At 36.0% G+C, this 27,244-nt stretch overlaps 1 long non-coding RNA gene across 1 annotated transcript; it reads left to right on the top strand.

Moving 5' to 3' along the window:
- Positions 1-95: 95 nt before the first annotated feature.
- Positions 96-19,276, top strand: LOC146001506 (uncharacterized). Its single transcript, XR_014443579.1, has 5 exons — positions 96-340; positions 5,081-5,222; positions 9,523-9,740; positions 15,867-15,977; positions 17,610-19,276. It is a non-coding gene; the product is annotated as an uncharacterized LOC146001506 (long non-coding RNA).
- The last annotated feature ends 7,968 nt before the right edge of the window (positions 19,277-27,244 follow it).

The raw sequence follows: 27,244 nt of genomic DNA, 5'->3' as shown, positions 1-27,244 counted from the left end.
CGAGTGGCAGCTGCGTTGCCAAATGTACACGGTGTGCGCTGAAACGATTGGCTGCTACGAAATTCATTGAGTGTGCTTACTAATTCGCAGGCGTTCCGAGGTGCGGGCCCGGAAGAAGACAGGTGGTGGATTCTCAGATTGGAGAAACCTAAATCAATAATATAATTTATGGATATCAAATACTTCTCTCTTTGTGACGTTACTCTTTAAAGAAGGAAATCTTGAGCGCGTTTCCAGGTTTGTTCGTTTTGGTCAAGGATTAGTGTCAAAATTTCTGTGTGCGTCTTCACCTCCCGTCTCGCTCCGCCTACAAAAAAATGGATCAGCCGAGCGAAAAACCGTAAGTCTGTATTTTTAATGTAGCTTCATTATTAGTAGCATAAATTCGGAGAGTAGTACAACTACTCTTAGTTAATTCAACAAAACTCCGTAGTTTAGAAAAGCTCAATACATTAATGGGAAAACCTAATGAAAATTGACAATGTTAGAGCTTACTTCTCACTTTTCGATGTATTTATTTTATTATACTTTCATTTTATCAATTTTTGCCCAAATTTATGCAAATAAGTCAGTTATCAAGATCAAAATATGCCCTTATGCTATGCTTAAATTACTTTGAAAAGATATCTTACTTTCTAAAATTACCATATTTAGAAATATGGTGATTTTTTCTGTTTTTCATATTGGGGAAACTCTTAACTTCTTATCTACAACGCAGTACTGTTTACATTTTTTTTAGTTGTACAGTTCATAATCTAAATATCGACTGTAGTTTTGCTGGTGAGCATACTCAAACAGAGATATTTATACATAAATGTACTAATTTTTACATTCGAGTGTCAATAAAAATATCACAGTTACATATATGTACAACCATATGTATACCCTATACTTATTCTTATTATTTAATAAGAAAACTTATTAAGGATGTACATTATGGTGTAGTGTACACATTGTAGATATCTTGATCATGGCCACCATGTTTTAATTATTAGTTACAGCTTTTGTTAAGGGAATCATCTAACATACAAAATAAGAGACTATTATTTAGTTTTCTCAATGTAGTTTGGAGAGTTACATCTGAAAAGTGTCGCACAAAAATCGCCAATAATGTGATCCTTTTTTTACTTCATATATTATGATAAGCATACCGATGTGAAGTTCATTACAGGGAAAAAATTGTCTTGTTTTGATGGTGTCATTTCTGGATTTCATGGGAAAGCAGTAAAAGTGTTTCTAACAGAATGTCCTTTTGTATGTGCAGAAAATTTTATTTGCTGTTGGCCTACAGTTCCAATACTGATTGGAATTACATGCCGGTGTTCATTTAATGTGCATGTACTTAGTTTGAAATTTATGCTTAGAGAAATTTCACAAACCAAAACAATATTGGGTCAATGTCAGAGATAGTATGTACTTTTGCTTTACCAATTACGTGCTTTCTTTTTGAGTGAGTGAGTCTTCCAGGGGGTGCGTAACAACTTTTCTCCTGAGATTTCGACCTGTGTATGCGACCTGCTGCCATTGGGAGCTATGAATGAGCTATGATTTGTTGTGCTGACCACACGTCACCTTGTAACTGGCTGGCAGTCGGTAGGTAGTCCCTGGCCCTCACCAGGTTATGGTTATATGGTCAGTCCCACCGAGGATTATACTGGATGTAACAAACACCAGAACCTCGTTAGTTTGCAAAATGCAGTTCAGGATATACTGTGTGGAAGAGAGGTTGACATTTGGTTGTCTTCTGAAAGGGGTCACCCATTTCACCCTGCTAATTATTGTGTGTGTGTGTGTTCATGTGTATGTTCTGCAGCAGAATATTCTGGCATATTTATGGTTTTTGTACCCTTTCCATTGTAAAATTATTTTGACACACCAAATAGACACTGTAAATATTGCTCTTCCAGAAAAATATCCCAATTTCAATAAGCCCATAGAATGCCAAAGGTCAAAACAGTGATCATACAATCTTGGCAGAGGTGGTTCCTAAAATACTTGGATTCAAGCATGGCAGTGATTTGTACACATGCTCTACACCAACACCTCCCCCAAAACTTAACATTTTTGTAGGAAGGATCACTTTCTGATAATTTTCCTGCTAAAATTTCCCTGATTCCATACACAACACTTGAAATATGCCAATCTTGTAAAGTATTGTTAGAATGCTCCTTCAACATGGAGCATATAAATTACAGTACTACGAACACAACATTGAGTAAACGCCATAATTCAAAAAATGTATAAATAATAAAGTATATGTGTAGTGCATGCTACAGTAATAGAAACAAGTTCTAAGGCAACTTCCTTGCACAAACACACTTCTGCTTAAATTGTATAGAGCAGGTGATACCAGGGCCAAATGATCATACATAATTTCTGCTGTAATGCGGTAACGTCATAAAGTTGTGCTTCAGGTCAGGTTAAAACTTTCGGTGTCAGTTAGTTTCATTCTGCATCTTTCCTTAAAACTTGAACATCAGAAAACAGTATTCCAAGACCTATTGATGTAGGCAAGTGATAGTTTTTAATTTTGTGTGTAGCTTTGTGTTCTTCTGCTAGCCTTCTTCGTAAAATGTAAGTTTTTCAAACATAAGAATGTGAGCATACATTTTTGTAACACACGTAAGATTAAATGAATTACCTAAAAGCCAAGGAATCATATTGTCTCATACACTCAGTGCAAAAATGGTCATCTGTATTGACACTATTCTGGAAAAAATTTTAATCATCATCCTTCGCAGTTTCCTGCTTCTGGCTGGGTCGGCATAGAAGTCAAGCTTCTTCATTTTCTTCTGGTCTTCCACCACTCCTCTCTTTCCACGGTGTTCCAATCTTGTCCTCTTCTCCTAACACTCTCCATTATCTGCTCTTTCCACCGACATCTTGGTCTCCCCTTTGACCTTATTCCCAATCCTTGTGCATTATAATCTCTTACTGGTAGCCTTTCTACATCCATCCTCTTCATTTTAACTTCATCCCAGTTTAAAATTTCCAAAACAACTCAATAATAGCCAAGATTTCAAGTGTAATATTTCGACTATAATGTACAAATCAATAACAACTGTTGTGTTATTTTTATTTTTTTTTGAATGCCAGAAAAATGTTCACTGAATTGTCACAAAGAAATTATGTGCATCGATTTGGACTGCCGCATTCAGTTTTAACGTATATTCACCATTATTCTGTGCATCCTAATCTTGCACAAAAAACAGTTTAGTAATAATGAATTTAAAGTACTGGTAATACCAGCACAATTTCATTATTTAAAAGAAATCTTCACATAATGGTCACACACCACTATTTTGCCAAAAAAAAAGGGCATAAAATTTGCAATTATTATCTGGTGAAATTCAGTAATTTAGGAAAACAATGAATTTATTATTTTATACAAGATGAAGTAAATAAGTTCAAAAGGTGTAAGTAAATATCCTGTGAAAACCTAAGCATACATTTTGAATGGATATGATTTGTTATCACATACTGTGTACTCTATTAAGACTGTAATTACTTGGTCAATAGAGGATAGTATGGGTAGTCCTTGTGGAGTAAGATATGAGATTAGTATATGTTGTGTACGCAATGTGTTTACTTACTATATTCTTCATTTCACTGTTTGCCTATTTGTGACTAACTGCCTGTTAGTGAAAATTATCTAAGTTTGAATGGTAGTGGCAAATTTCAATAGCGTGGATCTCACAACTGTGTGTTCATTTATAAATAACTTTCCTGTGCATAAACTGAAATTAATGTAAGCTTTAACATGTAGTCATCTAGCCAGAACATTGTCGTCTTCATATAAATTATTGAAATATATAGTCAGTTTTTTGCAATAGATTCTTTGGATTCTTGGTCCATCTTACAGGTGGTCTGGTTTTTATGAAAGATCCTAATTTGGATTAATTAAACATTATACATTCATAGTTTTTCTTGTATGTACGCATTGCTTGCATTGTAGAATTATATTCTTGTAGTATACGGTTATTACAAGCATAAGAAAAAGTTTTTCGTTGTGATGTTTCAGGAGAACACACGCTCCCTTCATCAGACATTTATTTTCATTTTGACTAAAGATACAGTTATAACAATAGTTAGCAATTAAACAAAAAGAATCCGTTATATAATGGATGTTGTCAATGTTACATTGTTGTAATATAGCAACCTAACTGTGAAAAGAAGCATCTGTTTTATTTTTATTTCAGATAAAAAAACATTATTTTTTATTTAAAGTTATGAATCCCAAATATCATCAGGTAATTCAAAATCATCATTGTTTTCACAAAGTCTCTTGATGCTTTCTGTTACATTAAATTTTAAAGATGGTGGCTTACTCCATTTGTGAAAAAGAAAACTCCATACTGGATCTATGTTACCATTTTCATTATTTAATTTATTCCAGTGTACCTCTGCAATGAACGAATCCTCCCAGACATTCAACTCTATGTTTCCCGTCAATCTTTTTAAAACCCTTCTCTTTTTAATCAAATGCTTCTCTTCGATGATGTGAGCTGACAAAACTGTTCTTGGGTTTAGATTTATAATGTCCAAATCGTGTTCGTGCCATCTTATTGCCATTTTCCTTGCTGTTTGTCCTACATAATCCTTTGAACATGAATAACTTATATTATATATTCCTGTGGTTTCCACATCTGGTAGAGAGTTTCTCATTTTGAATTCATTAAATGTACATTCCAAACTTCTTGGTGATCTAAAAACAATTTTGAAATTAAATCTTCTAAAAATTTTGGCAATTTTATGTGAGAATCCCTTGTGGAATGGAATGCACACAAATTTCTTTTCAACAGATTTTTCATCTTTATCTGTATTTCTCTTTTCGTTTAGTTTTCTTGCAACTTGTTTTTTGATTTGGTTTGTTCTGTTAGTGTGAAAGCCATTTTCTAAAGGAACTAAACTAAAGGAAAAGAGAAATACAGATAAAGATGAAAAATCTGTTGCAAAGAAATTTGTGTTCTCCTGAAACGTCACAACGAAAAACTGTTTTCTTATGCTTGTAATAACCCTAAACTACAGGATTATAATTATACATGTTCATTACTTAACACTGCTTTTATCTGTTTTCTAGATCTAGAAATGGAACAACAGACACCTTTGCCTTGGTTGGGACTTGAACCAAGAACTTTGGAGGCAACATTTTGAGTCAAGAACCCAATATGCTCAGCCAGTAAAAGTAACAACAATCAAATCATGAATACTATGTATCGAAGGTAACTATTCACCATTCTGATAATTTCAAGCAAGATTAGAGGTTTTTTTTTAAAGTCCACTTTATGCTCGAATAGGCTAATTGGGACTGCACCTACAGTTTAAAGTAGGATCCAAACAAATATGTGCCTCCACCGGGTATCAAACCTGGGACCCCTTGATTATAAGGTGTCAATATTACCACAAACAGGATTACTGTATTTTCTCAAGTGAAAAGAGAAAACTTCTTTTCAGCAAAGAAAATATTAAATGAATTAAGCATATAATTACATTTTTCCATGAACATATTTGTTCATGCTTTTTTTTTTTTTTACTTTCTAATCTAACCATAAAAACACAACAACAAAGCATGCTAAGTCGCAACTGGATACTACTTTGTACATTGAAATGGATACAGATATGAGTTTGAGTCTGAGATAATGTGACATGACAGATGGGGTTTGTACAGATTTCTGATATCAACCTATCTGTCACTATCGAAGGTATTTCAAATATCGATTTTAGTAATGATCATATTGCAAGCCTGATGTGACTTGCCTATTCTCATTTTTAATTTTTTGTTAAGGATTTGAAGAAAAGCTGGACCTTTTTTTACTCTGAAAAAATACAAAACAAAACTGCCATTTATAATCTAAAAAGGGGACATATGGTAGCATTGACTTCAAGACCCCATTGCTGTAGTGATATAAGCATCTTCTCTATTAGTGCTTCACTATCATGCATAAATAAAAATATATCATACACTTATTTTCTTGATCCTATACATGTCATGTATTTTTACTGTCAACAAGTTGTGATCTAAATAGAAGGGTCAAATCAAATTTAAACGTTTATTGCTGTGCGCTTTTTCACACTTGATTTAAAAGCATATTCTTTTATTCACCTTGATTTCAAACATGATTTTTATTCCCAGTGTAGGAACTGTAGTATCTAACTACTAACTAACTCTCTAGCCATCTTAAATCCAAAGGTTTATGGCTGCAGCAACACAGTCCTTCCATCTGTCTGTATCCTGAGCAAGATCTATCCACTCTTTTCCATCCCTACCGACTTAGTATATTTTACAAATATGTTATACAAAATGCGCAACATGTATGCATACAAATGTAGAGTTAGGAAAGTTGGATAAGGATATGAGAAGTAGAGTTCTGCATTGGACCACTTTCGCTCGAATCTCCCATGCTCGACCGTAATTTGCTCGAATATATAGAATTTCAAATATCATTTCAATGGGACAATAATCGTACAAATTTAATGTAAAATTCGTGCTGGTAGTTTCAGTCCATACTCATCTATTCATTTTCATATATTGCTATGTATTGGTAAGATAGACTAAATCACATTTTTACATGGAGATGATAACTATGTTCACTTTAGTTTCAATTTCACTGCTTCTATCCCTTCACAATAAATATTTGAAGGCCCACTACTACAGACAAACTGCGATTATACGTGTACTACTGGGCTTAGAGCGTATGCCGGTCATTTGAATGTTCGAGCGTTATTCGCTTGAGCGAAGAAACTGTCCATTCCGTAAGTCATCTAGCATCATCTGTGCGAACTACAGGGTCCGGCAGAGGAGTTAGATGGTTTTGAAATGTGAATAACACACTTAATTTTCAAAGGTACAGAAATGTATTACTACAGAAATACAGGTTATTGTATGCCATTTTTATTTACCACCACAGTTCGTGTAAAAAAAAGATGATGCCTTCAATTTATTTCTATACACATTCGAAGGCCTTTTTCCTTTTCTTTTAAATGACCTACGTAAGATCTTGAGTCAGCGCTTTGTCCGTTTGAACAATTGAAATAAATTCAAATCAATAATCGGCGATCCGGTGAGAAGTTAGTGGCCTGTTGTCAGCCCAGTAAGCATGGAGCCCTGGAATGTGCAACATCGAGCGTTTGGTGTCATAGGCCCGTATTTCTTCGAAGATGAAGATGGGGATTGTGTGACGATGAACTCCGAACGCTATATCGCATTGATGAATACTTTTGTTTTACCAGAACTTTGTCGGCTTCGGCGTAGGCGTAGGATAAATCAGCAAGACATATGGTTCCAACAAGATGGAGCACATCTAGATCCTCTATGGCTGTTGTTCGTCAACTTTTCCAGGACATGTCATTTCCCGGTTTGGTGACATACCCTGGCCTCCTCGGTCACCAGACCTTACAATCTGTGATTTTTTTTTCTGTGGGGATTCCTCAAATCCAAAGTGTATGTGAATAAACCTCGCACATTAGACGACCAGAAGCTTGCAATTAGAGATGAAATTGCAAACATTGATGGTGAAATATTGCAACGTGCCGTCTGCAACTTCTGGGAGAGGCTTCGAATGTGTGTACACGTAAATGGAAGTCACTTGGACATCATTTGAAGTCATAAAGAATTGCCATGGCAATTGGCATACAATAACTTAAAATGGCATACCATAATCTGTATTTCTGTAGTAATACATTTCTGTACCTCTGAAAATTAGGTGTGTTATTCACATTTCAAAACCGTCTAACTCCTCTGCCGGACCCTGTATTAGAAGATCGAGCAAAAAAGCCTTGATGCAGCTTTTTAATGAGATGTGTTCAGACTAAAGATAGTAGCAAAAGGTTTTGGTTAGCATCCTCCTATGGACCTTAGCTGTATAATTTTCACAATTAGAATTGTTATGGCATTCTCCACCCCCTTCCTTCTGATCCTCATTTAGCCACTGGATATCTTTCTCATAAACCTTCATCTTCCAAGATATGTTAAACAGCACACTGTATAGTTGTGTGGAAGTTATTCTAAGATAGCATCCATGCATTTTGCAGTAAGAACATTTGTTTGCGATGACTAACATATTGAGATACTAATGCCATACTGCGGACCTTGGGGAACCTGTTGCAAGTCAACATAGCGGCACCCCTACTATACTCATAAATACTGTATATGCTACTTGTATGAGTACATGTAACTAATGAAGATTTAATAGAAAAAGATAAAATATTCAAAGGATGCTTTTGGTTTTTGGAGAAGACCCCGGGACCCTTTCCCACCTATCCCTTTCTGGTTAGCTAATTTAAATCTGTTTTAGTCCATAAATTTTAGTAAATTATAGTCATTTACCATTTTGTAGATAATACAGATTCAGTGTTTTTGTGGTGGTTTTTAAAATGAACATTTCACTCTTCTAGTTCTTTTTTGGAATTATTTTAGAATGTGATAGGTTAAACAGTTCTCTATCAGTATTGGCCAATATATGCATATTGGTGCATCAGTTTTTCAGTAAACTTGCCAATAATTCCCATTGGCAATTGTACTGATCCAATATTTCTATAAATAGCCTATAAGTTAATGCAAAGTTCTGCCATTTTGTTATTATTTTTATCACATACCATGGTGTTACAATGCTAATGTCTGACACCGTAGTTTATTTTTCAAAGCAAAGCCTCTAGGAATCACTTTGTAACTTCCATGAATTAGAGGTGAATGAACCATTCAGTTCTTCCTGGAACATTCACAATTTTACAATGGAACTTTATCAGTATCAGTAAATTTATGTTAGCACTTTATCAGTATTTGCAAAATTTCATATTGGTCCACCCCTTCATTACTTCCACCTTCTCACAGGGTTTGATCAAAATATGTCAGTATGTAAAGATTACCACTGACACTCTGTTGCAGATGTGCCACTGGATAGCTGTGCGAGATTTGAATGGGCCAAGTCATCAAAAAAATATATATATTTTGATATTCAAGTTATTTCATGGATTCAAGCAAGAAACTATTACCCAATAATAGAAAGTTTAAATATTGGAGTAAAAACAATTTATCCAGATTCAAATGTTGCATTGAAAATGTGTTTAGGTTTGATTTCATTTCACACCTTGATATAGTAGTAATGTGTTAATGGGAAATATGGAAAAATCCTATCATACTGCAACCTTCCCACCATGATCCTGGGGTTAGTAGCATGCTCTGTAACAAGAGATTTGAATCTTCTAAAGTTTTGCATCATGTTCATCATTATCAATGCATATATTTTTTATTTTACCATTGGTGCTGGCCCTGAATCACAGTCATTATAGTTATTTCAGGCACTGTGTTAGCTGCACCATGTTGCTGCAAAGTACATCATAGCACCATAAACTGCATTTCAATTATAAGTTTGCAATAAACAAAACACAACTTTGGCATTCTCAAACTATGTTAGCAGTATTTAAATTTATAAATGCTGTTTTTGGTCACGTTTGCACAGTAATTGCATTTCATATCAATATAGAAATCTTGAATCTCAGAAAATGATAATTTTACCCCTACAGGAAGAAGACAGCAAACATCATTTTCAAGAACAGCCATCTTACCAGCCACTACTTTCTTACTATTTTATGTGAGGACATGATGTTGGGAAATTGCAGGGTGACATCAGTGGTTGCCAATGATGTGGTAGAAAACATGAAGAAATTTGATAGGTTTATTGAAGAATCTGACAGCAGCTTTCGTACATGAAAACTGCATGCGGCAGGAGAATAATATGAAGGTAGAAAGCAACAAAGTACGTATATACTCTCTCATGTGTATCTTTTGAAATTATTCCACCATTCTAGATAATTTTGGAATTTTAATTTTTCTTAATGAATATTATGTACTGCACTCAAAAAAATTGATGCATATTGTGAAAACATTGTGTGACTGCACCATGCCCTTATCATTACCCTGTTCCTGCAGGAGCACAGAACCCAAAGCATGCCATGGCCAGCTTTTTCCCCAACCTCAGCTGCATCAAAAATGCATAAACACTCCTGAAGAGAGCTATTGTCAATTGTCCCAACCCACCACAGACCCTCCAATATTTCACTGAGGCCACCATACAGGAATGGGACCATATTCCTCAGGATACAGCAGACAACCTGTTGCAAAGAGAGGTGCATATGTGCTTGGAGAGGCCCATTGGTTCCTGAAGGCTGAGAACCAGTGCAACAGTGATGGCCGTTGTCACTGCTGACACTCATTATACACCTTTTTTGAAAGCAAACGTGAAGTGTTTTTTATCTGAAACAAGAGGGAAAAAGTATACAGCAGCACTGTTACAAAACTAACAAAAACAACGGAGTTGCTTAATGAGTGTCAGCAATTCCAACTGCCATCGCTGATACAGTCATTCCTCTTCCTCTTCAGGAGCCATGGAGCATCCCCAACACCTCTCTACGCCAGGTTGTCCAGGTGTATCCTGAGGAAAATGCTCCCATTGATGTGCCTCAGTGAGCTGTTGGAGGGGGGGGGGGTCAGTAGTGGGTTGGGATGATTGGTGATAGCTGTCTTCAGGAGTGCCTATGGTGTTCAATGCAGTTGAGGTCGGGTGATAAGCTGGCCATGACATGCAATGGAATCTGCAGGACAGGAGCACAGAATCGTCATCAGGAATACATACTATATGCATCATGTTTTCAAAACATGCAACAAATTTTTTTGAGTACTGTATAATGTTCAATGAAATGCTCTTTTATTACTTCAAATAACTGACTAGGTATATGAAACAGCCTATGTCAGACTAATGATATTGTAACTCACTGAAATGTTACATAAAATTGTGACTCGATGAAGAATACGCATTCCGTACCGGTAACCTACCACTGAGCTGTCAAGTCAACCTCTGGTCTCCCTCAGGATCCAGGACTTGGATCTCTTACACAGATATGTCAATTATGGAGATCCAAGAGGTTCACTTTATAGCTCAGTGGTAAATCGTGGCACAGAATGTCAAAGGCTTCTTCCTGATTGAGCCAAAAGTTTTATGTAACATTTCAATAAGCATTTCTTAATGTTGTGCATTGATCATTGTGCTTTTCAATAAGCTGCATTTACATTTTATGTCCATTCCTCTAAGGGAGCTTTCAGACCAAAGTGACAAATAACAAGCAACATGGATATCTTCGAGTCTGCATAAAAGCAATCACTGAACATACACATCCAACAGATCGAGGAGACACAATGCATGGTATTGAGAAAATGGCTTAATCTGGGTGACATGCAAGTGACAAATTACACTTGTAGCTTCTAAGTCACTCTTTACACATCAGGTTATACCGTAGCGTATTTCCCAAAGTTCATTTTCAGGTGACATATCTCTCACTTCTTGGTGAATATTTTTACAAGATCACTGTTATCATATTATTTAAAGCACATCAAATTCAAGGCCTACTAAATTTGGAAGGTACAAATCTGTGTTTATCCATGGCTTTTCTGTGTACACTAGCATTACAGGATTTTTTCATGTATTTAAATGAGTTCAACAATTGTAAAATGTGTGCAGTTTCTTTTTTTTTTAAAAAAAAAAAAACAAGGTATTTGGGTGATTTCATTAATACAGTGGCACCTTGATTTTAAGTTTTCCAGGAGACAAAGCTGAAAGAACTTTAAATTCCAAGAAAATGTAAAATCGAAGAAAAGTTTTTAACATTTTGCTATGTGGGGGCAATGAAGATTGAATGTATAACTGTGAAAGTGTAAAATACACGAACATAAAATTGGGTTTCACTGTATTGCTTATTATATGTATTATTTGACAAACCACATTACAGAAGGTACTGCAAAATTTTCAAACACTGATAAAAGGTGCCATTTGTACCATTGGAACTGTTAGTCACAACTGTAGCCAAAGGTGTTTGTGGATTGATGTGTTGTTAAACATTGTTAGAGAAGTGCACCAAATAATTCTGTTAGAGAAGTGCACCAAATAATTCTGCAATCATCTTCCATCACTGAATTAGCACTTTTTTCCTGTATTATGAGTTATTTTTATATTGCTTCTACCTGGTGCTGGTGACTGATGATCACTTATCCACCTCACCAGTGGCGTAACGGTCACCCCCGTGGGGGAGGGGGTGAGGTGTAAGGGCCCCGCAATGTTTTCTCTGCGCTCCTGAAATTTTAAATAATTTCAGAAATTCAACACATAGTGTCAGTTATTTTTTCAAAATACGAAATAAACAAAATGTAGGTCAACAATGACAAAATTTGGACTCGAAATTCACCGAGGTGAGCACAAAAGAGAAACGTCCGATCGGTGAACTTAGAATACGTATCAACAGAGTTACTGCAAGTTACGAGTCAGTGGACACCACAAATAACTTCACGTGTTTCATTTATTTATTTATTTTCATGTGGAAGGTGGTCGAGTGGGTTCCCAGTAACATATCATAAGACAATATCTGCAATAATAAACAGGGGCGTAGACTGGCTCAATCAAAGGGACCCTGGCAACCCTGTGGGCCCTCAGAAATGCTGTATTAATTTACTTGCTCGCAGGTCGCCTAAAATATGAAAAAAATCCGTCATTTATAGATATATCATTTGTTGGAATCTTTTAGAGTATAAATTGTCTGCAGTTATGAATCCAGTAGGAAGATTCAGTTGCTTGGAGAGTCTGTTTTTTATTGCTACACAAACAAGAAAAATTGGTAATTCATGAACTTTTATCGCTAATATTAGTTTTATGTGTGGTATTTAAAATGTAACTTCCCACCAAATATTTTCAAAGAGGGCCCAAGCCTTTTCATATACAAAAGAACTAGGACAAATTTCCCACATAGTCCACACCTGTTAAGTGTTACAGATTATTTTCGATTCTTAACTATAGTGTGACAAGGTAGTTCAATTTTCTTTTAATTGTTTAACACTTCAAAAGGGGGTAGCTAACTGCTGTACATTCTTTACCCTCTGACGTCATCGATGATATATATATATATATATACGTTGTAGTATTTTCAATAATATTTTTAGTAAGGGGCCCCCAAATATTTTAGTTGCAGGGGGGAGGGGTCAGTGCACTGTGCTACGCCACTCCACCTCACATAATACTTTATATTAAAGTTATATTCAATTTTTCATGACACTCAAAAGGAGTAACATTGCTTTACCTCTTGGATATTCAGAGCTTGGCAGACTCATTCAATCCATTTGAACATTCAGCAAAACAGTCTAATTTTTTGTTGTTAAAAAGGTTTAAAAATTATTTTTCATGACTTTTGTCAAAAACATATTTCTGTGTATGTGTGAAAATATCCTGAAAACTTGTTAAATTTCTCATACACTGGTAGCAACAAGACTCTAAGGACAATAGACTGAGAACTAAACAGCATATTTTGTTTTTTTTAAATTATCCTACAATTTGTAGTCAGTGTTTTTTTTTTGTTTTTTTTTTTTAAAATCATGCTATTTTTAACTTGTGTGGCTAGTCTCATTTTGATGGGCAGTTTTGTCACCCCTAACTCATAAAATACCATCAACCGCTTTCATGGAGTATAAAAATACATCGGTGTTTGATTATATATGCACCAGTACCTTCAAAAATTATCATTTATAAATATTGTGAACTACTTTAAATTGTACACATTGCTTGTATTGTTTTCTCTTGTAATCTATGGTTGTAACAAGCATGAAAACACAGTTTTTGTTGTGACATTTCAGGAGAACTCTCACATTAATTTTAGTTTCATTAAAAATACAGTTATGACAATGGTTAAATTTTTTTAACAGTTTTACATTTATTATTATTTTAGATGAAGATTTTTATCACATTTTTTAATTATAGATAAGAAATAATAAGATGGCACAAACACAGTTTGGACATTATATATTATTTAAACTCAAGAACAGGTTTGTCAGCTCACATTATCAAGGAGAAACATATGATTATAAAGAGAAGGGTTTTGAAAAGAGTGACAAGAGACATAGATTTGAATGTTTGGGAAGCTTCGTTCATTGCAGAAGGACACTGAAAGAAATTAAATAATGAGAATGCCAACGTAGACCCACTGTGGAGTTTTCTTTTTCACAAGTGGGGTAAGCTGCCATCTTCGAAATTTAATGTAACGGAAGACATCAAGAATCTCTGAAAGAGAAAAAAAAGATCATAATTTTGAATTGCCTAATGATATTTGGGATCTACAATTAAAGAACGTGATAAAAATCTTCATCTAAAATAATTATAAAAACAGACTGTTTGTTTCACAGCTAAGTTGCTATGTTACAACAATGTAGCATTGACATGATCCATTGTATAACTGATTATTTTTTTCTATTGTTGTTAAAAAATTAACCATTGTTATAACTGTATCTTTAATCAAACTAAGAATAAATGTCTGATGAAGGTAGCCTGTGTTATCCTGAAACATCACAACAAAAAATAAGTTGTTTTTTTGCATGTAAGAACCGTAGACTACAAGAGAAATAATTCTACAACTTAATTGTTACTTGTTCAAATATCAGTACTGGTTCCAAGTGTTATAGTCTCGAAGCTAGGTACAAGACTAAAGTGTGTTTTATGTGCCAAAGACTAAGGGAGAATGCATCATTGCATTAACTGTATCTGTACACATGAGAATTTTATGTTCTACCATTCTGCAGGATTTTTTCAGGTAGGGGGCAAGCAAGATATTTCACCCCCATTCCCAAAAGAGGAAACATGCATCAGTTCTTACAATAATCTCTCCCAGTATTACTTGTATAAGTGTTTTATAATAATTAACACATTCCCGTGACTCTTTACCAATGTCTAATGATGTAGATACAGAAGGAACATTATTTGTATATACATATTAGGGTTTTATTTGTACCAATTCAGTATTTTCGTAATCCTCTCTTCATTTTATGGTGGTTCTTATGACATGCAAATGGAAAATCGTGTAGAAAATGGGGTACAACAAACTACCAAATTGCCAATTCATTCCATATCTTTCTTGAGCAGTGAATTTAATAATTGAAATGCATGTACTTTTGCATTGTTTGCAATTTTCAAACCAATCTGCTTTTTCTTTGGGTGAATTGTGATGTTGAGGATCAATACATGAAGGCACAAATCCAGAGAAACACTCGTGGTCACTCGCCGATAGCGCAATAATAGCGTCATCGCCTTGTAATAAATGGGTCCCCGGGTTCGATACCCGGTGGAGGTACATAGTGCTTCGGATCCCACTTTTAAACTGTAGGTCCAGTTTAGCCTTTCTGTGCATAAAGTGGACTTAAAACAAGAATTCAACTGTTACGGTCAGAGTGGGACTCAAACACATGAACTTGAGGCAAGATTGCGAGTCCACCGTTCAATATGCTCAACCCCCAAGGGGACTTGAAATACATGTAAAATAGTAAGAATGGCTATTGGGGGGGCGGGGGGGGGGAGGATAAGTAAAATTAATTGAATTTGTACACTATTTTTTGTAACATCTTTGGTACATTTTTAAACAGAAGAATAGTTAGCAGTAACTTGTAACCAAGTACACTACTTCGAGGCAATTATTTTTTCATCCTTTATATCCATTTTTATTTCTTTTCATCAGAAAATATCATGACCGTTAATTTAGGTTTGGGAATTAATATTTATTAAGTTCAAACATTACAGAATAGCCATGAATTTTAAAAAAAAAATGCTTGGAAATGTAATGAACTTCAGGAATGTACTGGATATGTAATTGAGATAGTAAACTAATTTAAATAGTAATAATATTGTCACAACTAGAATTCCAAATTTCGACGGATCGTTATATGTAATAAATTGAATATTGTGCATGAGTTACTGAAATTTTAATGTGAAAATACAAGTGATAAATATTAACATTTTAATACCTAAAAACTGTCAAAATTGCTGATTTTTTTACTATGATTGCAGGAAATTTTGTATGAAATAGCAAAGAATGCATTCAACTAGCAACCAGTGATGCAGCCTAATTGCCAGTGGAATATACATCTAAAAGTATGGGTTCAGAAACTGGAAATTCAGGTAGAACATATGTGAGTCTCTCCAATTTATGCAGTCAACAGTAGATATAACAGTAGGCAAATTGTCCATCACAATGTTCATTGATTCTGTTTTCCACAATATAGAGTTAAAGAATTGGAACAAAACACCAAATAAGCGTCTGACAATCTTTGCACCAGCATACGTAAAAATCTATTCCTTAAAAGGATAAAAGGAAAAATTTAATTAAAGTAGTCATGGACAATTTGCCCAGCAAGAGTTGTGCATTCCACTGTATGTAGTGTTTGTTCGAGTATACACAGTCAAACAATTATGTTCGTAGATTTTACAGCATATCGAACCTTCTAGTGGCTCTGGGGTTCATGTACAAGGGTCATCAAAGAAAAAAAGGAACGTTATGGTAAAGAAACTACATAACTTATTCTAGTACTTTTCCACATATTTACCATACCCATTCAAACACTTATCATAGCGTGATGCCAGTTTGTTGATACAGTCATTGTACTCAGTTGCCGCTAATGTATTCAACCATGTAGTAACAGTGTCTTGAGTTTATCAGCCAAGGAAAAGTGCTTTCCCAAAAGAAGTCTTTCAATTTCGGGAACAAGTGGTAATCACTGGGTACCAAATCAACGGCAGATGGTTGAATACATCCCAACCAAAATGATGCAGTTGGTCTCGAGTTGCACCAGCTGTATGAAAGCGAGTGTTATCGTGCATCAGAACGATACCATCAGACAACATGCCATGCTGTTTGTCACTAGTCACAACTAACGCAGATGGACTGTATCAGCCAAGTACCAATTAATCTGTCCCAACCCTAAAGAAAACATTACTGTAAAGACTTTAGCCTGCTGAAAGGTTAGTGAGTACACTAAACTACACCTGATAAACATCAGGTGTAACCCTCTTAACAAATGTACATACTTGTTTTAGATTTCCTCTCAACCGCAGAAATATTTTGGTACAGATTTCTCCATCATCCTGCAGTACTCCACTATCCTGCCTATAGATCACCAACCAAAGAGTAAGTTTACATATGCCATATCACGACCTCTTACACATTCTAACAGTGAAGGGAAAGTTCCTTTTCCACCATGACAGAACCTTTCAGTTTTCCAACCCCATATAGATATGCAGTCACTGTTCCTCAACTTAAAAAGTATATTTTATCATTGCCACCCATGCCATTAGTCACAATATAATGTTAATGACTGCTTGTCATTTTTTGCTTTCTCTAAAGAAAGTTGCCCAGACATCAGTGATAACTGTCTAATGACTTTCAAATTGCACGATTGTAAGTAAAGATGAGAATGTGCCTAATTTCTATAAAATAAAATTCAACATATAAGAAAAGTTATGAGGTGTCCATTGAAATTTCATTTTTTTTTTAAAAAAAAATGTAATTGTGAAGGTTCATATTTGCTTCTTTATCATTCAAGGCACGAAAACTTATTTTTTGAAGTGTAATGTTGTAATTTGGAGGGATGGGTCTGCTTACACAGTCTTCTGAAGTTTTAACATCTGCATTACTCATACAGTTTTACCTTTGTTTAAATGTGAACATTTGTTGCTTGTGAAAGTAATCGAATTCATTTTTATTTCGAGTATTTTCATCCTTATTTAATATTTGCATTCTCCTTCTTTTCCTAGTTTGTAAGGTGTACACAAATCCTTGGAAATGAAGAGAAAGCATTAATAACAAGATTCAAGACCTGACTGGATCTCAGCCTGTATCATGTGTCTGAAAATGATCTGAACAAGATGTTTGGCAATTTTCAATTTATTTGGGAAAGAAATCTAAACAAGGCAGGTGTGAGCTAACTTTAATTATATGATCTTGTACAAGTACTTTTTAATGTATAATTTGCTGAGAATGATTACTTTGTTTTCTGGTAATCTCAAAATTGTGGTCTTTTGTATAACACTAAGTACTTAGGTATAACTTTCAATTGCAGATTTGCATGGCAGGAATACATAAGAAAACTTTTTAAAAAAATCTGATATTATATGTAATTAGTTAGGCAAATGGCATCCACAAACAATACTTAATTTTGCTTTTGGAAGTAGCTCAAAACAGTATTTTGAGAACATGTTTTAGATCAATGAAACATGGCTGTTTACAGGAATGATTGCTATATTTTAAGAAAATGCTAAAAATAGGCCTGAGCTGATACCAGTACCAGCTAAAAATAGGGCTGAGCTGATACCAATACCAGCACCAATATTTTTACCAATTTCCTCCAATACCAAAGTTTGAAAATTGTCCAAAAATAATATGTGGAGGTGTAAGAGATAACCTTTTCAGAAAGCACCGAAATGTCAACTTCTCATCCATGCAGTACACCCTGGACTGACTCTTTGTAGCCTAATGAGGCTCTGGACAATTATAATCCTTCATGATTAGCCAAAAGTGGCAGAAAAACTAAGTAACATAAATCAATCAATATGGAAATTAACCAGTCATGCTTTAAAATATTCAAGAATTCATTGGAATATTAAAATTGCTATCATTTAATCATAAAATTAATTATTTTACACAATACTGGTGCAAAATAAATATAAAATTTCAAATTTCCAGGATATTTAGACTCCATGAAAGTGTTGCGCAACATTTTTGCCGGCTTTGCAAAACAGCCAAACTCCAGAGAAGTAATGAATAAATTCCAACTAATATGTTCTGATACTGATACCCAGAGGCATCTGTATATTATAGTTTTCACATTATCTGAATTGCAAATATTTTGTTGCCTACAGATCGTTGATTAGTCCTTTTTGTGTTGTTTTTTTCCACGACAATTGCGAAGTTTGCAAGCCACTATGCAGGAATACAAAACTTGGCTTTTACAGGAAGGAAAGACCGGTGGTGCACCACATTCCACATGCGTGCACTTTACGTGTCTGCGAACATTCTCTGGTGAGGCAGATGGGGAGAATAACAAGCATGAGAGGATGGTGTTTCATCGTCCCAAATGCAAACCCCTAGCTGAAACATTGGCCTTTCTTCAGAGAGAACTGTAAACAACAACGAGCTGCCAGAAGCAAGGATGTTAATATAAGTAAAAAAGTGAAGAAATTCACTCTGTATTCCATACTTTTGTTCACTTTTGACATATACATAAAGCAATAATTTCCAATGGGGGGAAAATGCAGACTCTTTTTGAATTTTTGTTATTTAGCGTCACTTCTCTGCCACTTATCACATCAGTGAGGATGAGTGATGATATGAAATCGATGAAGCCCAGAACCCCCCTGCATCATAGCATGCTGTTCTAAGCACTCCTCTACAGGCACGGGTCTACAGGGGATCTGATGATGAATTTTTGGGTAATGATTGATATTACTAATAAATATTAAGTTCTGCATGCATGTTCTTTGTATTACATTTCCCTCATTGACAAGGTAAACCTGATTTTCCACAACAGGAGCTTTGTTGCTCCCTGTTTAAGTAAAATCTTGGTTTCCTTCCCTATGCTACTGACCAGGAAGAAAACACACACACACACATTTCAGTCAACACTCGAAAGTTGCATTCTTCGCTGGACATGCACGGTAATATGATACCCATGCCAGACTTGAACTTGCTAAAAGAAAACTAAATCAATAGAGTTTTTTCACAAAAATAACAGGCTATGGAAGAGAGCAGTAAAAATGGGGAGGGAGTAAATTCAGTTAGTTATCTCTGTTCTGTTCTGGACGAGAATATTTTATGTAACAGTGGAGAATCTACAGATTCGACCAGATTGAATGCAAACAATGCAATTTGCACGGAAAGTGAAACAGTTCAGCCAGTTAAAGACATTGGAAAATTCCTGGGGACACAGATAGATGATTTTTCAAAAGAGGGTATTTTAAGGTGCCATTTGGTTCCACCAGATGGATATAAATATACGTTCACCTTGCAAAAGAAAAGCAACAAAAATGGCCATCGATACGCTTCAAGAAGCACGTGGAATCGTTTGAGTGGCTTGTCCTTTCAGATCACCTTCAGGGTTACTTGTGTAAATTTTGTCCCATTTTCGTACCTGCTCAAGTCGGGGGTTCAAACACAATGTGACACTTAGGTAATTAGTTACAAACCTTCGAAGAAATTTTCAAGTTTAACAGGAAAAAATGGTAATTTGATCATTCACAAATCAAAAGATTATCACAAAGAGGCAGTTGAAGATGGAATATGGTTTTTGAAGATGCGAAATAATCCTAGTCCCAATATAATAAATATTCAGCAAAAGAAAGGCCTAGAACAAATAGCTGAAAACAGGGAAAGGTTACTACCTATTATGAAACTGTTATACTTCAGCAGCAGATTTTCATGCTGGGTTATCGCAGATAATAGAATTCCTTGATCTTATATCAGGGTGGGGTGAGCTTCAAACGGCAGCAAAGGGCACTTCTCTGTTGTCGGTTATATGTAATGTTGAATTCCTAAAACAACATTGGTTATTTTGGATGATGTGTTCGGCATAACACTTCCAATGAGCAGGCTTTGGACATGAACGAAGGTGCAAATTTTGTTAAGAACGTACTTCATATTCTTGAGGTTTGATGCCATTTGGCAAACCAGGAGTTTCATGTACTGTTTAGAAATGTGATTGATACTTGTGAATTACTGGACATCGATGTCAGAATTCCTCGTATTGCTAAAAGACAGATCCATTGCAGCATCGCATCCTGCTCGCTCCCTGAAGACTACTTCCACGTGGCAATTTACATACCACTTGTGTACAATATAATTGAAGACCTATGATCTCGATTCTCTCAGTCTACTCTAGATGCATAAAAACTTTCAGTTATTGTTGCCTCCAGCCAGAGAAAATCTAAAGAATCATAGGATGCTATAATGTGCTTAAGTAAAAAATTCATTGGTTCGTTTGGTATTTCTGAACCTGTGTTCCAGTGTCTTCTCTCTGCTGAATTGCAAGCATGACAGAAAAATTGAGCATGAATTCTCAGATGCATCTAATTGACTCTATAATAATTGTGAAACGAATGTTTTCCCAGTTATTAATAGACTGTATAAAATCTTTGTTACTCTCCCAGTTAGCGTAGTGACAGCCGAACGATCTTTTTCAGCTCTCAGGCACTTAAAATCTTGGATAAGGTCGACGATGAGCCAGGAAAGATAAGAGGATTGCTCTTTTACATACTCATCGTGACATTGCTCTTGACTCCCCAGGAAATAATATCATGCATCTCTTGAAATAAATCACATTTTAACCTGGAACAATAAATTTGGCGGTCTTTTAGAAACTCAGTTTTCCCACTGATCTGCAAAGGAAAAAGCAGACATCAGAAAGCTAGGTCAACCATTGCCAGCTTCGTCCATTTCACAAAATGTCAAATCAGGATGTAGATAATTTCGTAGATCTTTCAAGATGGAGTATTACAACACTCTACTGATTGGCTCTGTGGGTGTGATACAAAAATTGCATTAAATTAGGCACACACAGGAGATGCACTATGTAGAATTTTTGCATTGCATTGTACTGGTTCCCATGCTTGCTGTTTGGTGGAGACAGTCTCCGGACTAAAACTGATGTGTCAGATATTAATCATCTAACGGAACGAATGAAAAAGCACCAGGTTTCAGTAACACATCAAGAACGTTTTACAGTTAGCTCTTTTTGGCACACTGTAAACATGGCACCAAGTACAGGCGTAATGTTGCTTTACATAAACAAGTTATGCATAACAGGTACGTGTTAAACATTATAATAAATTGCTTACGTTTCTGTGGCATATTTGAGTTAACACTAGAGGTCATTCCTTGACAAATCCTGATGATTTTAATGCTGAACTGGATTTGGTCTTAAAAACTCATTTGGAAAAGGCTACTGTCTTTTGAGGCACATCGATACAGAATGAGCTCTTGTCCGTCATGCTTAAGGTGTGCGGGGAGAAGAGATCTCGTGAAATGAAAGAAGCCAACTTTTTAGCTGCTGTAGCTGATGAAACAAGTGATGTTACCAACACATTTCAAATGGCTATAGTTTACAGGTATGTTGTAAGTGACAAACCAACTGAGAGATTTTAGGGGTTTGTTACCCCATCAAAACACAATGCACAATCACTTGCTTCTTGCATCTTAGAAGAGCTAGCTTGCCATAACGTGATGCCTCAGAAGTAAATAGCGCAGACATACGACAGGGCAGCTGTTATGTCTTGGCCTCACGGTGGAGTGCTAGATATTGTGAAACAGCATTATCCCAATGCACAGTATATTCATTGCCATGCATATAAGCTAAATTTTATAATGATGAATGCAGCGTCCAGCAAGAGAAATGTTTGCATATTTTTTTGCAAACTTAAAAGGATTTGATTAATTTGCTTTATTTTACTTTTTGTGCCACTTTTGGCTAATTTGCAAAGATGATGATGTGATGAATGGACACTCACAAACATCCATGCCCAGGTCAGGATTCGAACCCGGGACCCCTGGCATCGTAGCGTGATGTGCTAACCACTCCGTCACGGGGGGCAGTCAAACTTAAAAGGAATATGCTCATTTGTTTCGAAACAGTCTGCAGTGAACCAAGATGCTGGATAAAATTGTGAAAATGTCTGCCTCAATCTGGCCCCACAAGGTGGAACTTTCACTCAAGAAGTTTCAACACTGTGTACCAATAGAGAAAGGAAATAATAGAGTGCCTGAGGGCTGCTTTAAAAGGGGAGAGGAAATTAGGAGCACAGATACTGTTAATCAAACTAGTGGTCACATAAAAATACTAACCAGCAACAGCTTCATATTTTGGCTAAACATAGTTCATCAGATCACGTCCCATGTAGAGAGATTTTAGTTGAATAGTTACAAAAAAAAATAATGATACTGCTGTAGCACAAAAATGTATTTCTTAATTTTGAAAGCAACAACATAAAAATAAGAGTAAAAAATCGATGAAAATGAATCTGATTATTCCAGCCCACCCTCAAAGAGAGGAAAATTTCATATAAATGAACTTGAAGATGAAAGCCAAGTAAGTGTGTGACGTAATTGTTTACCATGCTAAGAATAGGTTTTCTTTCATTGGCCATCTTGCAGCAGCTTCGTTGTGTGTCAGAGCAATTCCCACAATACAAATCCAAGTTTCCAATTGAAAATTTAAAAGCAGTATGTAAGTTCCTTTGTGAGTGAAAGACAGTTGCAATTAGAGCTTTCAGCTATTTACAGCATGGAAGAATTTTCATCATTGTCTGGTGGTGTTGGTTTGTACGACTTCATAATGAAAAATAACATTGAGTCAACGTTTAGTGAGTGTTCTAAACTTTTGAATTTGCAAATGACTATGCCTGTGACTACAGCTGAAGCTGAAAGGTGCTTCTCAACACAAGAGAATAAAGACATTCTTAAGAAACACCATGGGCCAAGAAAAATTATCTGCTTTAGCCATGTTATCAATTGAGTGAAATTCGTTGATGGATACCTCAATTTCATTTGAAGGTCATCAAGTTTGCCCACTATCTGAATTTAGTTATATCCAATGCTGCATCAGTTAACTGCTATGTACTAATATTTTAGTTTACAAGGAATAGCAACATTTTTATCCAATTAATCCCAGAGAATTGTGGTTTCGGATGAAGTGGTAAGCAAGCGATTACAAAGACCTGCAATGACAAGGTGGAATTTTCATACAAGATTGGTGAATACTGTTTACAAGCATAGGGAAGATCTGATCGAATGTATGGAAGCAATACAAGCAGCCGATCTGGAAAAAAAAAATTGAAGGATGGTGAGTTTAACTATTGTCTGTCTCTCTTCCATAAGATAATTCTCAATGTTGATATATTATACAACCAAGAAAAGAAAAATAGATCCAACTTTTGTCGAGAAACACATTACCTCTTGAGAATCATGTGTCAAAAGTTCGAGAGAAGTGTGATGAGGAATCTGAGCATGAAGATGCTATATTTTCCGCAAAGTGCAGGAGGGCTACAGATCGCAATCGTAGCACTGAGATAAAGGAAGTTGTGAAAGGCAGCCCCCACTCCCTGTTTTAACTCCGGCCCTCTGGATTACTTCCCTTGTAAAATCCTTTCCAATCTCTCCTTCCACCTCACCCTGGGTAGCCCCCGCGAGCACATTATATTAATGCTGGAATTACGAAAGGGGGTTCACATAACATTTATATTTTTTAGTCCCTGGTTCGTTTCACATGTACAGAAAGTGAATAAATATCTGGTTTTAAATAGACAGTACTGTAGTTCTTGGAGTTAATTCGTTAAATCATAACATTTCTTGTAGGATTATATGGGTTTATTATATGTTGCTATTATATACATATTTACATAGTGTTTCCATATGTGCATTTACATAATCAACCAATTTCCTTAATTCAAGCAAAGGCTTACCTATGGCCTAACCATTGGTTTTCATCAACACAGAGTTAGCCTAACTATCTCTGTGGCCTACCCTCGACTTACTAGATATTCCGACCTGTCTTGCGTTTCCTTACGCATCATCCTTGTTCAGCCCGCTAGGCATTATGATGCGACTCAGCAATATCTTACATATGCAAATCTTTGCTAATTGGGACACTTGGGATTTCAAACAGGGGTTGGCTTTACCAAATGCTACATATATTTTCCATCTTGAGTTTAGCCACCATAAGTGGACTAAACTTTCGAAGTAGGTTCCTTTGCCAAATGATACATTAATTTCAGTCATCAGTCTAGCCACCCTAAGTGGACTAAACTTTCGAAGAGGGTTCTTTGGCCAAGTAATACATTCAGTTCTCAGTCATTCAGTCTAGCCACCCTGAGTGGACAAGACTCGAGGAAAGGTTCCTCGTTGTTTCGAAGGCGGTAAAAAACTGTTTCTTTCTAAAGCTCAACTGGCCTTTTTTAATAGTCGGGGTTGGAGTCCATGGAAGTGGACCCCGTAGCACTGGAATTTTCCACTGCAACGGTCTTTTGAAAGACAGCTCCCCAACTGGGAGGCTAAAAAACAGGGGAATCTAATATGCAGTAAAATCACAATACATTAAGCACACACACTTACATGCAATAATAACATAAAAGTACACTCATGGAAACATATTAATTAACCCCATACCTTGTAGCTGGCCAGCAATTAATTAACACATTACCAAAACCAGTCATGGTCAATCCGACCATTACGAAGTTTCTGATGTAATTACAAGTCAAGCGATCGATATATTTTCCTTCAGAGGTCACCTTATTGCAGCCATTTTATTCTTGCCAGAAAAGTTCTCAAGCTACAGTGTGTCGTTTCCTGATATGTATCTGAAATCAGCATGCAGTGCTTATCCTTTCTTGGATAAGAAAAGACCAAAGACAGAATTAAGCATAATATATTACAGGGATACATTTAGAAACATGTCAGGATCCTTGGCCCATGGACATTCTAGATTTTAACAACTTTGTTATTAACAAGTTTTGCCAGCTTGAAGGATGGATTTCAGCAACAATCATGCCTGAAGCCTGGTAATTTTGAAGTTCTTAGTATATTGGTAGAGGTTCTGGTAATGCAGATATCACCTTTCCCGTGAGATATTTACTTTGGTGCCCCATTACAGATATCAATTAGGCATGTTGTCTGTGCTACTTTTCACGTTCAATGCACATAAATATTCATCATTATGCTTATTGAGCTGGATATAACCTAAAACTAATTTCCCTTCTTCTGAATTTTCCCCTCTGTTAAGTTAACAAATGCTACTACTGAATACGTTTGAATTCTATTTCTTCTTCCATCTTTCATGATCTTCGTGTTGCTGTTAATTATACATGCAAATGTGTAAAACATGATATTCAATAAGCACAAATATTGCAATTTCTTATCACGTTAGCTGTTATGTGAAATTTGTCATCTAAACTCACATTACTAGCAGACCAAATGTGTGACCTATCCAGTTTGGTTCACCCAAGCCACCACTGCTGATACCATTGGCGATTGGTATCTGCTCAGCCCTATGTAAACATCAATTTGACATTTTGCTAGATTTTGTAGTTTAAGTAAACTTAATTTTTTTTTTTTAAAAAAAGATGAGAAGATTCAAAGACATAGACTACTCTGTGATGAATTAAAATTAAGCCCTCATTATTTATTAAATGTACAAGGTGCATCCAGAAAGTAAGTTCCAAAAGTGCCCCAAGATGGCGTGAGTGGTCAGAGCTGGACGCGATTGCGCAGGAGTGGAGGAGGAATATGTAGCCATACCCTGGCGCAAGCGTAGTTGTGTGGAGTCAGTGGTGAGAGAACAGAACTGTAGTACGGGAAAAATGGCTGCGTGCATACAGTCTCCCGCCGAGTGCGAGGTACGTGCGGTAATCAGATTTCTGCACGCTAAGAAGTTGTCGGCGTCAGAAATCGCCCGGCAGTTGTGTGAAGTGTATGGACAGAATGACATCAGTGAAGGAATTGTCCGAAGATGGTGTAGAAAATGCACATCAGGCTGTACCAATGGCCATGACGAACCCATCGTGCACACGTGAGAAACTGCAGTCGCTGGGTGACAATCTCATGCAGCAGGGAACGGAAGGTCTGTGGAAACTGACATGAGAGTTCGAAAATTGTGAACTGCCTGTTCTGCAGCATTGCTTGCTGCACACTTTCCACCAATTCAGGCGTTACCATCTCTGACGCCGACAGCTCTTAGCGTGGAGAAACCTGATTACCGCGTGTACCTCGTACTCAGCGGGGGAGACTGTATGCGTGCATCCATGTCTCCAGTACTACAGTTCTCTCACCACTGACTCCACGCAACTACCCTTGCGCCAGGGTATGGCTAAGTGTTCCTCCTCCACTCCTGCGCAAGCGCGTCCCACTCTGAATACTTGTGCCTTCTTGGGGCACTTTTGGAACTTACTTTCTGGATGCGCCTCGTATTCTATAACTTTTACATTATTATTATAAAAATGACTTCGCAAGAAAAATAATATTGTTATGTACTGAACTCCTTTTCTCTGTTTACTGCAGAAGTATTCAATTTTTAACATTTTAAATTATTATAATCAACTTAATAATATTACAAAATTTGAGTATAGGCAAGTAGATTGTGGATGACTATTCTTAAGAGGCTGTTGAGTTGCCCACAGTTTTAAATTTACATGTATGGTATACTGATCTACTCCAAAGAGACAACAATAAAATTTGGTAGAAATGGAACAGTTGGTGTTAAGAAAAGCTGGGCAAATTATTGTAAATTTGTCAACTAAAATACTGGAAAGAAAACTTATTCTTACATTGAAACTATACAAGAAATCTAATAGTTTGAGTGTTACATATGAGAATGGCCATGTTATGAGGGCTCACCATTTACATGAAATCA

The sequence above is a fragment of the Lepisma saccharinum genome, chromosome 1 (genome assembly GCF_977018435.1).
Source record: "Lepisma saccharinum chromosome 1, izLepSacc3.1, whole genome shotgun sequence".
Taxonomy (NCBI): Eukaryota; Metazoa; Arthropoda; class Insecta; order Zygentoma; family Lepismatidae; genus Lepisma; species Lepisma saccharinum.
The sequence above is the reverse complement of the archived record's forward strand: the minus strand, read 5'-3'. Positions and strand labels throughout refer to the sequence as shown.